This window comes from Onychomys torridus, chromosome 2, assembly GCF_903995425.1.
Source record: "Onychomys torridus chromosome 2, mOncTor1.1, whole genome shotgun sequence".
Taxonomy (NCBI): domain Eukaryota; kingdom Metazoa; phylum Chordata; class Mammalia; order Rodentia; family Cricetidae; genus Onychomys; species Onychomys torridus.
Genome location: NC_050444.1, coordinates 22,768,891 through 22,786,854, shown reverse-complemented (window position 1 = coordinate 22,786,854; position 17,964 = coordinate 22,768,891). Strand labels below are relative to the sequence as shown.

Sequence of the window (17,964 nt, the reverse complement as noted above, 5' to 3'; positions counted from 1 at the left end):
ATTGGGTTCCATTGGGCATATGAGAAGTGGGAAATGAAGAACCAAAGCATCCCCATTTCAAGCAAAACCCCTCTACTTAATATTTCTTTGGATCATCTGCCAGTTGGCAAGAGTGGGTAGGGTATTGAAGTCATCCACTGTCATTGTGGTAGTGTCAATATATGATATTAGCTATTGTACTGTTTCTTTTATGAACTTGGTTGCCCTTGTGGTTGGTATAATAATGTTTACAATACTAATGACTTTATAGTAGCTTTTTCCCGTGATGAAAATGGTCCCCTAGTCCATTGATTTTGGTGAGTTTTGGTTTGACCTATATTTTGTCACATTTTAAAATGGCTATACCAACTTGATTCTTTGATCCATTTTCTTGTAAGGAGTTTTTTCATTCTTTTACTCTAAGGTGAACTTCTGTCCTTGATAAGTCTATTTCTTGGATAGAGAATAAAGATACAACCTGTTTCCTAATCCAATCTGATGGTCTGTGTGTTTCTTTTGGGGAATTAAGATAACTGATATTGAGAATTATCAATGAGCAGTGTTTGTTGATTGCCATTATTGTGTTTTGTGGTGTAGGGATTCCCCTACTTCAGCCCAATTTTTTATTGATATTCTCAGATTATTTATGCCTTGTGTTTTATTGGGTGCAGTTAACCAGTTAATGTTAAAATTTTTCTTCTAGTGCCATTTGTAGAGCTATATTTGTAGATAGATACATCCGTAGATAGATAAATCTGCTTTTATTATTCAATATTTACTTTTCTCATTTTTTGAGATTGAAAGTTTTGCTGAGTATAGTAATCTTGGTTGGCATCTCTGGTTTTCTCTCTGTTGTAGGACATCTTTCTAGTCCTTTCTGGCTTTTAATGTTTCCATTGCAATATCAGGTGGTATTCTAATAAGTATACTTTTATATTATACTTGTTTTTCCCTTGCAGCTTTTAGTATTATTTCTGTGGTATGTAAATTCAGTGTTTTTTATCATTATGTTTCCTAGAGAATTCCTCTTCTGATCCAGTCTGTTTGGTGTCTGTATGTTCCTTGTACTTTTAATAGGCACATGCTTCTTTACATTAGGGATATTTCTCTTGTGATTTTAAAAATTTTCTGTTATTGAACTACACTTTTTCATTCCCTATGTTCATATTTTTAGTCTTCCCATGTTGTTCCAGATATCCAGGATGTTGGTGTCTGAATTTTTTATTTTACTGAGGCATCTATGTTTCTTGTATTATCTTCAAAGACTGAGATTCTCTATTACATTCACGTACCTTGTTGTGAAGCTTACTCCTAAGGTTTACATTTGATTTTCAAAACTTATCATTTCTGTTGTACCTCCGTTTTGGATTTTCTTTAGTTACTCTATATTTTTATTATATTTGTGTTTTAATTTTACACATCAACCATGGGTTCCCCTGTCTTCCCCCATCGTGCTCCCACCCGCTCCTCTCCATTCCCATCTCCTCCAGGGCCAAGACTCCCCAGGGGATTCATGTAAACCTGATAGATTCAGTACAGATAAGTCCAGTCCCCACTTTCCAGGCTGAGCAAAGTGTCCCTGTGTAAGCCCAAGGTTCCAAACAGCCAGCCCATGCACTATGGACAGCTCCGGGTCCTACAGCCTGGATGCCTCCCAAACAGTTCAAGCTATTCTATTCAATTGTCTCACTTATCCAGAGGGCCTGATCCAGCTGGGGGCTCAACAGCCTTTGGTTCATAATTCATGTGCTTCCATTGTTTTGGCTATTTGTCCCTGTGCCTCTCCAATCTTGGTCTCAACAATTCACACTCTTACAGTCCCTACTCCTACTCAACAACTGGTCACACAGAGCTCCACCTGGGGCCTGGGCGAGGATCTCTGCATCCACTTCCATCAGTTATTGGATGAGAGTTCCAGTACAACCGTTAGGGTGTTTGGCCATCTGATTACCAGACTAGGTGAGATCAGGCTTTCTCTTGACCATTGCCAGCAGTCTTCAGAGGATATATCATTGTGGATTTCTGGGGACCTCTCAAGCACTCTGCCTATTCCTTTTCTCATGTGGTCATCATTTATCATGGTCTGTTATTCCTTGTTCTCCCTTTCTGTTCTTGATCCAGCTGGGATCTCCTGCTCCCCTGAGCTTTCGTTCCCTTAAACCTTGCCCTTCATTACTCCCACTGTCGTCCAGGTTGTTCATGTAGATCTCATCCATTTCTCTGTCATTGGGTGATACCTGTGTCTTTCTTAGGGTCCTGTTTTCTAGGTAGCCTCCCTGGAGTTGCAGGGTGGTTCAACATATGAAAGTATGACAATGTAATAAACCATATAAACAAACTCAGAAAAAAAACACATGATCATCTCACTAGACGGAGAAAAGGCATTTGACAAAATCCAACACCCCTTCATGATAACGGTCTTGGAGCAATCAGTAATACAGGGAGCATACCTAAATATAATAAAGGCAATCTACAGCAAGCCAACAGCCAACATCAAATTAAATGGAGAGAAACTCAAAGCAAAACCACTAAAATCAGGAACAAGGCAAGGCTGTCCCCTCTCCCCATACTTATTCAATATAGTACTTGAAGTTCTAGCCATAAGAGCTATAAGACAACATAAGGAGATTAAGGTGATACAAATTGGAAAGGAAGAAGTCAAGCTTTCCCTATTTGCAGATGACATGATAGTATACATGAGTGACCCCAAAAATTAAACCAAGGAATTGATACAGCTTATAAAAACCTTCAGCAACACGGCAGGATACAAGATCAACTCAAAAAAAAGTCAGTAGCCCTCCTATATACAATAGACAAACAGGCTGAGAAGGAAATCAGAGATACATCACCCTTTACAATAGCCACAAATGATATAAAATACCTTGGGGTTACTCTAACTAAGCATGTGAACGACCTATATGACAAAAATTTTAAGTCCCTGAAAAAAGAAATTGAAGAAGATATCAGAAAATGGAAAGATCTCCCATGCTCATGGATAGGCAGGATTAATATAATAAAAATGGCAATCTTACCAAAAGCAATGTACAGATTCAATGCAATCAGCATCAAAATACCAACACAATTCTTCACAGACCTGAAAAGAACAATACTCAATTTCATATGAAAAAAACAATAAACCTAGGATAGCCAAAAGAATCCTGTACAATAAAACAACCTCTGGAGGCATCATGATCCCCAACCTCAAGCTCTATTATAGAGCTACAGTACTAAAAACAGTTTGGTACTGGCATAAAAACCAACATGTGGACCAATGGAATCTAATTGAAGACCCTGACATTAATCTGCACACCTATGAACATATAATTTTTGACAAAGAAGCCAAAACTCTACACTGGAAAAAAGAAAGCATCTTGAACAAATGGTGCTGGCACAACTGGATGTCTATGTGTAGAAGGCTGCAAATAGATCCATATCTGTCACCATGCACAAAACTTAAGTCCAAGTGGATCAAAGACCTCAACATAAATCCAGTTACTCTGAACCTGACAGAAGAGAAAGTAGGAAGTAGTCTTGAACACATTGGCACCGGAGATCACTTACTAAATATAACATCAGTAGCACAGACACTGAGAGATGTTTCTATCACTGGGACCTGTTGAAACTGAAAAGCTTTTGTAGAGCAAAGAACACAGTCAACAAGACAAGTGACAGCCTACAGAATGGGAAAAGGACTTCACCAACGCCACATCTGACAGAGTGCTGATATCCAGAATATAAAAAGAAATCCAGAAATTAGACATCAAAATGGCCAACAGTCCAATTAAGAAATGGGCTATAGAACTAAACAGAGAATTCTCAACAGAGGAAGTTCAAATGGCTGAAAGACATTTAAGGAATTGCTCAGCATCCCTAATTATCCAGGAAATGCAAATCAAAACGACTCTGAGATACCACCTTACACCTTTCAGAATGGCTAAGATAAAAAACACAGAAGACAGCTTATGCTGGAGAGGATTTGAAGCAAGGGGAGCTCTCCTCCACTGCTGGTGGGAATGCAAGCTTGTTCAGCCACTTTGGAATTTTAGAAAATTGGGAATCAATCTCCCCCAAGACCCAGCTATAGCACTCTTGGGCATATACCCAAGGAATGCTCAATTATACCACAAGGGCATTTGCTCAGCTATGTTCATATTAGCATTGTTTGTAATAGCCAGAACCTAGAAACAATCTAGATGCCCTTCAACTGAAGAATGGATAAAGAAAATATGGTACATATACACAATGGATTACTAATCAGCAGAGAAAAACAATGACATCATGAGGTTTGCAGGCAAATGGATGGATCTAGAAAAAATCATCTTGAGTGAGGCAACCCAGACTCAGAAAGACAAACATGGTATGTACTCACTCATAGGAGGATACTAGATATAAAAAAAAGATGACTGGACTGCTAGTTACTCTATTTTTATTTTTATTTCTTTAACTGTTTTCATTATTTTGTTCTACTCGTTGCTTGTTTTTTCATAGACTTATGAAGTGATCCATTTTTATAGTTTTTGTGGACTTTGAGCACACTCATTATAGCTAATTTGAAGTCTGTATCTTGTGCCTTAACACTATTGCATTTCTATTGGACTATTCTACTAGAGTTTCTGGGTTCTGTTACAGGGATATTTTTTGTTGGAAATGGGAGTATTGAAGAACAGTGAAAAATGTCCACCTGATTCCCAGGTCAAGGTAGACAGCTACTTCCCAGGTAGAGAGTCTTACATAAATTTTCAAGATATATAAATTTAATAAAATTTGATCCTTCCTTTTCACAGTGTGAACATTTTTTTCTCATAATTTGTCTCATAATTTTATGCAAGCTATTTGATGAAAATAAGATAAACAGATCATGATTACACTGTATTCATATGAGGCATTCATTTTTTTCTTGTAATTCCAAATCATTACAACCATGTCTGTACTAATGTTCCTTGTATTTTTAGGGTTCCATTTATTTCCATTATGTGATAATTTGACTTTTTACTATCTGGGTTAATTTTGTTACAACTGTCTAAAATTTAACCATTTGATGAGAAGAGTTTAGAGTCTTCACTTAAAGATGAACTTCTTTCATTTCATGGGAAAATATATTACTGCTGAAAGTACACACAGAGATAAGTCCTATTTCATAAAGTTAAACATGAGTCTCCAACAAATATAGCAAACCAGTTAATCAATTTGTGTGTGAAAACTGACCACTTGCCCTACTGGAATATCTGTCAAGTCATAGATGTGATTATTCTCTTCCAGCACCACATACTTCTCTATATTGATTCAGAAAGCTCTCATTTCTTGTCATCGCTGCTAGGAATAGACCATTCATTTTATTTGAAAGTTTGCCTTACTTGATAATAGATCAGTGCATGGAGTAGGAGCAGAAAAAGAAGTATGTGATAATGCTCCATCCAACACAGGGCTTCTTATACATTTTCTTACATGTCTTCTTCCCACTCATTAATTTTACTTGACCCTAATCATATATATATATATATATATATATATATATATATATATATATATATATATATATATATATATATATATATGCAATAAATAAAACCATTAATGATAATAAGTCACTAAGAAATTTGTTTAGCCATGCTATGGTGGTTCACACCTTTAATCTCAGTACTCGGGAGGCAGAGCCAGGGAGATCTCTGTGAGTTCCAGGCCAGCCTGGTCCACAGAGTGAGATCCAGGACAGGCAGCAAAACTACAGAGAGAAACCCTGTTTTGAAAAAAGAAGAAATTTGTTTAAAAATTTGGCAATGCAAAAAGTTTGACATTGAACAAATAGAAAAGAAAAATTGCATCCTAATAAGAAATATGTGTGCTTATGCTTTTCACCTAAAGATAGGAGATAATACTGTATGTAGACAATTATATACAGTTTATAGGTGTTTGATATATTGGTTTTATAATTGTTAATACTGAAAACACCATCTCATATAAATAGCTAATAAAATTGGCAGAAGTATCTTTTGGGACTCTTGTGTTTGATTGAGAATGTCCTTCTAATGTTGAAAGTACTTGAACACTTGGTCTGTAGTTGGTGGCACTGTTTGAAGACATAGTGGAACCATAGAGTCTTGCTGAAGGAAGCATATCACTAGAGTGAGTTTTGAATGTCCATGTTCACACCCTACTTTTTGTGTGCTATCTATGATTCCTCCTTGCTTTTTAAAGGTGTGACTTTTCAACATTTTATTGCTACCACCATGACCTTCTAGACCTCCTCAACATTGTGGACTCTTATCCATCAGGAACTGTAAGCCCAAATACATCCTTCCTTTTATAAGTTTCCTTGGTCATGGTAGTTTCTCGCAGTAGTAGAAAGTAACTCAAGCAGTGCCAGTTCATATATTATTAGAAACTGGTATTAATGTCAAGCCAACTTGATCTAACAGTTAATTTTAATTTAATTTGGATATAAATATATAGTTTCCTCCTCTATCTCCTTCCTCCCACCTTCCCATATCTGCACTTTAACCCCCAAATTCACAGCCTTATCTTCTTTAACAATTGTTGCCACATATATACCCAAACAAACATGTGAATACAACTTGCTGTGCTCATTCAGTGTTGCTGCGTGTATAGGTTTCTGTAGCTGACCATCCCAACTAGCGTGCTCATACATCAGGGAGACTAATTCTACATCTCTCACCAATTGCTAACTGTTTGTAGTTCTTCATGGATGTATGGGCCTCAATAATACCCCCTGCTGTGTTGGTATATCAAGTGTGGTTGGAGTTGTCCCAAACTTTATCACTGTCCAGTCAGAAAAAAAATAAACAATATTAAAAAGTCAAAATTCTAGCACAATACACTTCAATGGCATACCCATTTGGCACATATATGCCTAGGAAGTATGGTAGGAAGACACTAGAAATATTTGCTTGCCATAATTAAAATATATTCCTTTATTGGAAGAAGCTATGTACAGGGAGCTTTATAGCATCTAAATTTCTGAATCTGAGATGATATATTATGAGTAGTATGTGGTGATACTCTGCAGTGTTACAACCATGTACTGCAATATGCATGTTATTTTTTCTGATACATGGTTGTAGTGAGGTATGCTCTGAAATAAACACTTCATGTTTGTTGCAAGTTTAATTTTGAATTAAAATTTTGAATTGAAGAATCAAAAAGCTATTATTGATGCCAATTTCTCATGATATTCATTTTTCAGGTAAATGGCCCAGAATGTGGAAATAACTTATGTTTGAGAAGTTGACCTTTGGGAACATTACACTGACTTAAATTGATATTGTATACAATAGTTCATGAACATCACTATAAATCTATAATAAAATGTTTGCGGAATTAGGTTACTGCACAATAAGATTGGTGATTATAAAAGAATAAAATTGTGTCCTTCATATTGCCTCATGAAACATTTTGCTCTAAAATATGTACCTTAAAAGAGTGCATATGTCTAGGTTCTTGTGTTCAGGAAACAAAGACAACAACACACTCCTTTATATTCAATAGACTTATTAAATATATGAAGATATGTATTATATATCTAAACCATCAATAACTCTATCTCAGTGAAAGGGAGATAATACATGATCTCTATCTAGTGACAGAAAGAATTGCTTTATGAGAAACCTAATGTGATCATGTCCATAACATGGGACACATATGTTTAATGTGAACTTTCTAATATATTTATATATTTATTTACTTTTCTTAGGAGAAATAAAAAATCCTACAGATACAATTACAAAATCATTAATATCTGATGTTTCCATTGTGACTCTGTTGTACTTACTGACTAATATATCACACTTGGCAGTTTTGACACCCCAGGAAATCATCTTTTCAGGTATGATGAATTAAAATTAAATAGGATAGATGTATCTGTGCTTGGAAATAAAGATTTCAAGTTTTATATAGTATAGAAATTTTTAGAATTCTTATGATGCTATAAAAATAATGTTTATGTTTTGGGCTTTTCAATGAGTCTAAGGAAAAAATAATAACCCAAATCATCTATTATATGATAAACAATCACTTTAACAGCTATATTATTGATCTAGAAGTCCATGGACCAAGAAAAACTAAAATAAAGGACAAAGAAAGAAGAGTAGGGAAGGAGTAAAAAAGGATGTCAATGTCAACATACCTGAACAATCAGGGCAAGAACACAAAAAATTAACACCATGCTTAGATGCTTCATCCTTCAAAATACACATTTATCTTTACAATCAAAGAGGCTGTTTAAAATAGGCAACATCTCATTACTTTCTTAGATATGAAACCCAGTGCCAAGATTTTCATTAAGGCTGTCATTTGTATCCATCAGAAGTGGATCAGAAGTGGATCAAAAAGTGAGTCACAACCAGTTTTCAAACATATTTCACACATTGTAACACTCTGTTCTTGTCTAAGATCTTGCTAGTTATTTGTAAAAATGAGCACTAATTTTCATGATTGGAATATATATATATATATATATATATATATATATATATATATATATATATATATGTATATATATATATATATATATCCATCAGAATGTCACCAAGGAATAATAAGTATGGCTCTATTATCATTCATTCATTACTTTCTGAGATTTCTGTATATAGTCTACCAAATTGTGAAAAATATATGAAAACTTTTCCTCAGAGACAAGTGCTTATTCTGGTGATCCAACTTTCCATTCCTCCAGATGAGATTACTGGGGAGATTTTAATTCCAGTCCTGGGCAGCATTGATTTTAAATACTATGATAAAAAAAAAGTGGGGCACAAGTAGTCTTTCTTTAGGATATAAAATGACATAGTAGTATAATCAAGGTTTGCCAATGTGAAAATGGATGTTGGACAGGAGCACTTCTAAGTATATCTGCAACACAGGACCATTAAAGGGTGAATGTGAGGGATATTGCACATCACACAAATTTCAAAACTTATGCTACACCATAGTGGCTGAATTTTAGGCCACTTAACTTGGAGATATATATGATGCATTCCCAGGGTTCCACAGATACTATAGCTTTTTTTCTGTGTTTTAGCTGACAAAAAGGTTGGGGGTGGTCAATTCATGAGATGGTCAGCTTAACAATCAAGAAAGCAAGGACTGTTGTTATTCCTAGCACTGAGCAGCCTGGCAGTTCTCAAACATCCACTTCTAATGTGCTTTGATGGACAAAACCAATCACAAGGCACAACAGATTAGAGGAATAAGAGACTCCTTCTCTTAGAAAAGAATGGTCAGGTCCTATTACAAAATGCATGGATACAGAAACAATTGCAGAGAGCTGTTCTATTTGTTTTCAAGCAAAAATGACTTTGGCAGTTTGAATTTTTATAGATTCTATTGCTGTCACATGGATGAACAGTCTTCCCTTCTGCACAATGGGTTCTTTCTTTGGGGAATCTCAACTTCACTGGTGACTAGCAGTTCTTTTGGAATACTTTCAGCACCAAGAATATTTTATTGTGCAAGTCAAAATGGACAATTACCTGTCATCTAGTCAGTGCTTAATGATCATCACTCTCCAGTTGTAGCTGTCATCCTGATTACCATTTTATACTCTATGGCAATAGCTTCAGATTTAATTTACCTTGTGAAATATGTGATGATATGTGAAAATCATGTCTCAATTTACTGAAAATGATGGGGTTGCTTAAACTAAGGTACCAGAAGCCTGATCTACCAACACCTTATAAGGTAAGTGAATATGTAAATATTAATAATGAATATGCAGCCTGTTTATTAATATTGAATTTTTAGTCTGTGGTTAAACCTTACTTGGTAGTTGTGAGATTCTTCTAGTCACTTTTAAACCCATTGTATGAAGCACTGGCTTTATGTCTCCAAACCAAGCTTTGGTGATATTTCCTATTTGAGGCTTCATTTTTATTGTGTGAAAGTACATAACTGATACATGGAAGGTAAGGCAGATATCATCATTATATTCCAGGAAGCAAACAATAATATTCAGGACAAATCATTAGTCCCCATAATAAAATGAACAAGCTCACATAATAATTTCACAAAGTAGAAGAAGCTCCTTCTTTTTTCTTATTTTCTTTATTTTTTAAATTATATTTGTGTTTTAATTTTACATATAAGCCATGGGTTCCACTGTCCTCCCCTTCCCGCACCCACCCCAGCATTCCTCCCACCTTCTCCCCTCCATTCCCATCTCCTCCAGGGACAAGAATCCACTGGGGATGCAGCTCAACCTGGTCAATTCAGTACAGGCAGGTCCAGTCCCATCCTTCCAGGCTGAGCAAAGTGACCCTGAGTAAGCCCAAGGTTCCAAACAACCAGCTCATGCACTAAGGGCAGGACCAGGTCCCACAGCCTGGATGCCTCCCAAACAGTTCAAGTTATTCAATTGTCTCACTTATCCAGAGGGCCTGATCCAGCTAGGGGCTCCACAGCTTTTGGCTCATAATCCATGCATTTCCATTAGTTTGGCTATTTGTCCCTGTGCTTTTTCCAATATTGGTCTCAACAATTCTCACTCTTACAGTCCCTCCTCTTTCTCAACAATTGGAATCCTGGAGCTCCACCTAGGGGCCTGGCCTAGGATCTATGCATCTACTTCTGTCAGTTATTGGATGAGAGTTCCAGCATGACCATTAGGGTGTTTGGCCATCTGATCACCAGACTAGGTCACTTCAGGCTTTCCCTCGACCATTGCAATTAGTCTACAGTGGAGTTATCTTTGTGGATTTCTGGGGACCTCTCTAGCACTTTGCTTCTTCCTAGTCTCATGTGGTCTTCATTTATCATGGTCTCTTATTCTTTGTTCTCCCTTTCTGTTCTTGACCAGGCTGGGATCTCCCACTCCCCTAATCTCAATTTCCCTCAAAACTTGCCCTTCATTACTCCCACTGTCGTCCAGGTTGTTCATGTAGATCTCTTCCATTTTTCTGTCATTACGTAATCCCTGTGTCTTTCTTACAGTGCTGTCTTTTAGGTAGCCTCCCTGGAGTTGTGAGTAGCAGTATAGTCATCTTTGTTTTACATCTAGTGTCCTCCTATAAGTGAGTACATACCATGTTTTTTCTTTCTGAGTCTGGGTTACCTCACTCAGGATGATTTTTTCTACATCCATCCATTTGCCTGGAAAGCTCATGATGTCATTGTTTTCCTCTGCTAGGTAGTACTCTAATGTGTATATGTACCATATTTTCTTTATCCATTCTTCAGTTAAAGGGCATCTAGGTAGTTTCCAGATTCTGGATACTACAAACAATGCTGATATGAACATAGCTGAGCAAATGCCCTTGTGATATGATTGAGCATTCCTTGGGTACATGCCCAAGAGTGCTATAGCTGGGTGTTAGGGAAGATGGATTCCCAATTTTCTAAGGAAGTGCCATATATATTTCAAAGTGGCTGTAAAAGCTTGCATTCTTACCAGCAGTGGAGGAGAGTTCTCCTTGCTCCACATCATCTCCAGCATAAGCTGTCTTCTGTGGTTTTGGTTTTGATCTTAGCCATTCTGAAAGGGGTAAGGTAGTATCTCAAGGTCATTTTGATTTGCATTTCATGGATAATTAGGGATGTTGAGCAATTCTTAAATGTCTTTCAGCCATTTGAGCTTCCTCTGTTGAGAATTCTCTGTTTAGTTCTATAGCCCATTTCTAAATTGGACTGTTGGCCATTTTGATGTCTAATTTCTGGATTTCTTTATATATTCTGGATATCAGCCCTCTGTCAGATGTGGGGTGAAGACCTTTTCCTATTGTGTAGGCTGTCGCTTTGTCTTGTTAACTGTGTCCTTTGCTCTACAAAAGCTTTTCAGTTTCAACAGGTCCCATTGATAGATTGTTTCTCTCAGTGTCTGTGCTACTGGTGTTATATTTAGTAAGTGATCTCCAGTGCCAATGTGTTCAAGACTACTTCCTACTTTCTCTTCTATCAGGTTCAGAGTAACTGGATTTATGTTGAGGTCTTTGATCTGCTTGGACTTAAGTTTTGTACACGGTGACAGATATGGATCTATTTGCAGCCATCTACCACATTGACATACAGTTATGCCAGCACCATTTGTTCATGATGCTTTCTTTTTTCCAGTGTAGAGTTTTGGCTTCTTTGCCAAAATTATATGTTCGTAGGAGTGCAAATTAATGTCAGGGTCTCAATTAGATTCCATTGCTCCATATGTCATTTTTTTTATGCCAGTATCAAGCTGTTTTTATTACTATAGGGCTAGAGTAGAGCTTGAGGTCAGGTATCATGATGCCTCCACAGGTTGTATAATTGTACAGGATTCTTTTGGCTATCCTGGTTTTTTTGTTTTTCCATATGAAGTTCAGTATTATACTTTCAAGGTCTGTGAAGAATTGTGTTGGTAATTTGATGGGGATTGCGTTGAATCTGTAGATTGCTTTTGGTAAGTTTGCCATTTTTACTATGTTAATGCTGCCTATCCATGAACATGGGAGATCTTTCCATTTTCTGACATATTCTTCAATTTCTTTTTTCAGAGACTTAAAGTTCTTGTCATGTAGGTCGTTCACATGCTTAGAGTAACCCCAAGGTATTTTATATCATTTGTGGCTATTGCAAAGGGTGATGTATCTCTGATTTCCTTCTCAGCCTGTTTGTCTATTGTATATAGGAGGACTACTGATTTTTTTCAGTTGACTTTGTATTCTGCCATGTTGCTAAAGGTTTGATAAGCTGTATCAGTTCCTTGGTTGAATTTTTGGGGTCATTCATGTATACTAACATGTTATCTGCAAGTAGGGAAAGCTTGACTTTTTCCTTTCCAATTTGTATCCCCTTAATCTTTTTATGTTGTCTTATAGCTCTGGCTAGAACTTCAAGTACTATATTGAATAAGTATGGGGAGAGGGGACAGCCTTGCCTTGTTCCTGATTTTAGTGGTTTTGCTTTGAGTTTCTCTCCATTTAATTTGATGTTGGCTGTTGGCTTGCTGTAGATTGCCTTTATTATATTTAGGTATGTTCCCTGTATTCCTGATTGCTCCAAGACCTTTATCTTGAAGGGGTGTTAGATTTTGTCAAATGCCTTTTCTGCATCTAGTGAGATGATCATATTTTTTTTTCTGAATTTGTTTATATGGTGTATTACAATGATGGACCTTTGTATGTTGAACCAACCTTGCATCCCTGGGATGAAGCCTACTTGATCATGGTAGATAATTGTTTTGATGTGTTCTTGGAGTTTGTTTGTCAGTGTTTTATTAAGTATTTTTGCATCAGTTTTCATGAGGGAGATTGGTCTGTAGTTCTCTTTCTTTGTTGCATCTTTGTTTGCTTTAGGAATCAGGGTAATTGTAGCCTCATAGAAGGAGTTTGGTAATATGCCTTCTTCTTCTATTGTGTGGAACAATTTAAAGAGTATTGGTATTAAGTCTTCTTTGAAGATCTGATAGAATTCTGCAGTAAAACCATCAGGTCCTGGGCTTTTTTTGGTTGGGAGACTTTCAATGACTGATTCTATTTCCTTAGGGGTTATTGGACTATTTAAATGGTTTTCTCTGGTCTTGATTTAATTTAGGTATGTGGTACCTATCCAGAAAATTATCCATTTATTTTATATTTTCCAGTTTTGTGGAGTAGAGGTTTTAGAAGTATGACCTGATGATTCTCTGGATTTCCTCATTGTCTCTTGTTATGTCCCCCTTTTCATTTCTGATTTTGTTCATTTGGATGCTCTCTCTCTCTGTCTTTTGGTTAGTTTGGATAAGGGCTTGTCTATCTTGTTGATTTTCTCAAAGAGCCAGCTCTTTGTTTCATTAATTTTTTGTATTGTTCACTTTATTTCTATTTTATTGTTTTCAGCTCTCAATTTGATAATTTTCTGGCATCTGTTCTTCCAGGTAGACTTTACTTCTTCTTGTTCTAGAGCTTTCAGGTGTGCTGTTAAGTCACTAGTGTGAGATTTCTCCAACTTCTTTGTTTGGCCATTTAGTGCTATGAATTTCCCTCATAGCACTGCTTTCATAGTGTCCCACAAATTTGGGTATGTGGTGTATTCATTTTTCATTGATCTCTAGGGAGTCTTTAATTTATTTCTTTATTTCTTCATTAACGTGCTGTGGGATGTTCTGTATGTCAAATGTGTTGCTCTGATTGTGTAAAATAAATAAAGTGCTGATTGGCCAGTTGCCAGGCAGAAAGGATAGGGTAGGCAGGCCAAGGAGGAGGAGAATTCTGGGAAGTAAAGGCTGGGGTAGAGACACTGCCAGCTGCTGCCAGGAGAAGCAACATGTAAAGACACCGGTAAGCCACAAGCCATGTGGCAAAGTATAGACTAAAAGAAATGGGTTAATTTAAGATAGTAGAAGTAGATAACAAGAAGCCTGCCATGGCCATACAGTTTGTTAGCAATATAACTTTCTGTGTGTTTACTTGGTTGGGTCTGAGCATCTATGGGCCTGCTGGGTGAGAGAGATTTGTCTTGACAGTGGGCCAGGCAGAAAAATCAAACTACAAATGCTGCCCAACGTGGGGCAAGAGTTTCCACCTAAAGCCTAAGTAAAAAGATTCTAAAATGGAACTAAAAACAGCTTCCTAGTTGTCTCTCTCAAGTTAGCGGCAGCCTGCCAGTTTGAGCTACTATGGCGGGTTCCTGGCATGTGAGGCTGACCTGCAATGTGGTGGGAATGAGGAGTCTACAAGAGGCACTTTACTCTGCTGTGTGGTGGATTTAGCATTTGCTAGTTTAAAAAAAAAGAAAAAAAAAGGTTTCTGGGCTATGCGATGCTTTGATAGAACCACTTCTGATAGTAGATGGTACACATGGCTCCAGACACAGAGCAGGCTGTAAACTATACCACCGCCATGTTGGGAAGCTGAGGTGGGCGGAGACAGCAGCCACAGTGGTGTTTCAGTCTTACAAAGATGGATATTACACAGAGAATCTGGTTTATCTTGTATTTGGGATTTTTAAGTGCAGAAAAAGATTTGATCATAAAAGCTGTTGAGTTAAACAAATACATAACATTTAAAGGTACCCTGACTTCAAAATTTGGATATAAGGATATGTTGCTTTGGAAAGGAGTCTCTGCATTTGTTTCCCCCAGAAAGCCAGAGGCTGTGGATTTGTTCCAGATTAAGATACATCAGATTTGATCAGCCAAGACCCCCTGAAAGGTCTCCAATGACACCATGGCCCAGATGATCCAACATCCACAATGGTTTCAAGGCAACTGGCTCAGAAATTTACCCTCATGGACTACTCCATAATCCTAAAATTTTCTTTATGTCCCCATAAGATACAGCAACCCCCTCCAGCAGGAAGTAGTAAGAGAAACTACACCCTATTTCCCAAAAATTATCAAGCTGGCTTTGGAGAGGGAATTGGCTCACTCCTTCTCTAAACCCAGATATATTGCTAAAAGAAAAGGTAAAGCCCTTTGATGTGGGATGGAGAAAAACCAATCTTTTTATTTAAATCAGGTTGATTATAAATGTGATCACTTTCTAAAGAAGAAAAGGGGATATGATATAGATATAATAGGAAAAAAGGGTAGATTAAGAAACTTACTTGTAAAGAGCAACAACTCATTTTAAAATGTTTTACATTGGTATAGATTTTAGTCTATTGATACAAACTTAAAGTTAATTTTGTTATACTGTGTGTATATTTCTACTCTTGTTTAAGGTATTATGTTTGTATAGCTCATTTAAAATTGTAATGGATAATTAAAAATAGATTAATAATTAATCATCTATGATAATCATACTTGTAGCCATGTTAGTTAAGTCTTCTAGGTATACATAGAGATATTTCAGATAGATAGGTAATCTTCAAATACTTCAAAGAACTACAGAATATGGCATTTAAAATATTTTTAAAATTTAGACTTTCTGGACAATGAGACATGTCTGCTCCTGACAACACTGATTTACTTCAGAGAGGAGGATGGGCATTGAAGACACTTCATATCTTTTCTTCACCTTGGCAAAAATAGCCATTTGGGCAAGAAACTGGACTGCTTGATCAACTGGACATACAGGACCCATAGAAAGATGTCCACTAAACTTTGTTTGACAAAATGGTCCTTCAGGTTCCTGCTTCACAGAGGAAACTGCTAGACATTCTACAGGACACTGAGAGAAGTGACCAAGAGACTTTTTAGCCCTGTGGGCTGAAGATAGATGCCCCAACTTTACAAAGGAACATTAGGTGACTTTCCAGACTTCAAGCTGTCTCTGTTTACCCTGCAAGACTCCCAAAAGTTGCTTGCATCCTTCTCCCATTTCTCAGATAATATTATATCCTTCAGAAGTCTTTGATATGGTTGATGACTAGATAGTTATAATTTCCTCAGTTATGATAAAAGATAAGTTAGATATAAAAACCTTAGACTCACAAATATAGGATAGATAGAATATTTTGTTTAATTTTGCCAAAACAAATAGACTAGATATTTTAACTATAATTCTTGCTTGATAATTGTTTTGTTATATGTAATTTTACTATGTAAAAGTTAAAACCTTCCTTTTTTAAAAAAAAAAGAAAAAAGAAAAAAAGGAGAAGTGCTGTCGGATGTTCTGTATGTCAAATATGTTGCTCTTATTGTGTAAAATAAATAAAGTGCTGATTGGCCAGTTGCCAGGCAGAAAGGATAGGGTAGGCATGACAAGGAAGAGGAGAATTCTGGGAAGTAAAGGCTCGGGGAGAGACACTGCCAGCCACTGCCATGAGAAGCAACATGTAAAGACACTGATAAGCCATAAGCCATGTATAGACTAACAGAAATGGGCTAAATATAAGAGTAAGAGCTAGACAATGGTAGGCCTGAGCTAATGGCCAAGCAGTTTAAATAAAATAAGGGGCTTGGTTGAATCTGGAGAGAAGCTCTCCAACTACATTAACCCATTGGTGATTCAGTGGAACATTATTCAGTTTCCATGAGATGGTAGGTTTTCTGTAGTTTTTGTTGTTGAAATCAAACTTTAAGCCATGGTGGTCTAATAGAATGCAGGAGGTTATTCCAATTGTTTTGTATCTGTTGAGATTTGCTTTGTGGCCAAGTATGTGGTCGGTTTTAGAGAAGGTTCCATGGGGTGCTGAGAAGAAGGTATATTCTTTTTTGTTTGGGTGTAATGTTTTGTAGATATTGATTAAGTCCATTTGAGTCATAACATCAGTTAAGTCCATTATTTCTCTGTTAAGTTTCCATTTGGCAGATCTGTCCAGAGGTGAAAGTGGGATGTTGAAGTCTCCCACTATTAATGTGTGGGGTTTTATATGTGATTTAAGCTTTAGTAATGTTTCTTTTACATATGTGGGTGCCCTTGTGTTTGGGGCATAAATGTTCAGAATTGAAACTTCATCTTGGTGGATCTTTCCTGTGATGAGTATGTAATATCCTTCATTATCTCTTTTGATTGATTTTAGTTTGTCCTCTACTTTGCTGGATATTAGGATGGCTACACCAGCTTGCTTCTTAAAACATTTGATTGGAAAGTCTTTTCCCAACCTTTTATTCTTAGATAGTGTCTAACTTTGAATTTAAGGTGTGTTTCTTTTATGCAGCAGAAGATGGGTCCTGTTTTCTTATCCATTCTGTTAATCTGTGTCTTTTTATAGGTGAATTAAGTCCATTGATATTAAGCAATATAATGACCATTCCTGTTATTTTTTGTTGTTGTTGGTAATGTGTCTGTACTTCTCTTCTTTGGGGTTAACTGCTGTGGTCTTATCTATTGCCTGAGTTTTTGAGGGTGACTGACATCCTTAGGTTGGAATTTTCCTTCTAGTATTCTGTAGGGCTGGGTTTGTGGATAAGTATTGTATAAATCTGGCTTTGTCTTGGAATGTCTTGTACAGTCCATCTGTGATTATTGAAAGTTTTGCTTGGTATATTAGTCTAGACTGCCATCCATGGTCTCTTAGTGTCTGCATTATATCTGTACAGGTTCTTCTGGCTTTCAAAGTCTCCATTGAGAAATCGGGTGTTATTCTGATGGGTTTCCCTTTATAAATCACTTGGCCTTTTTCCTTTGCTGTTCTTAATATTCT

General features: G+C 36.7%; 1 pseudogene; it reads left to right on the top strand.

Moving 5' to 3' along the window:
* The first annotated feature begins 4,626 nt into the window (after nucleotides 1–4,626).
* The window catches only part of LOC118577493, a 31,712-nt pseudogene continuing 18,374 nt past the window's right edge, over nucleotides 4,627–17,964 (top strand).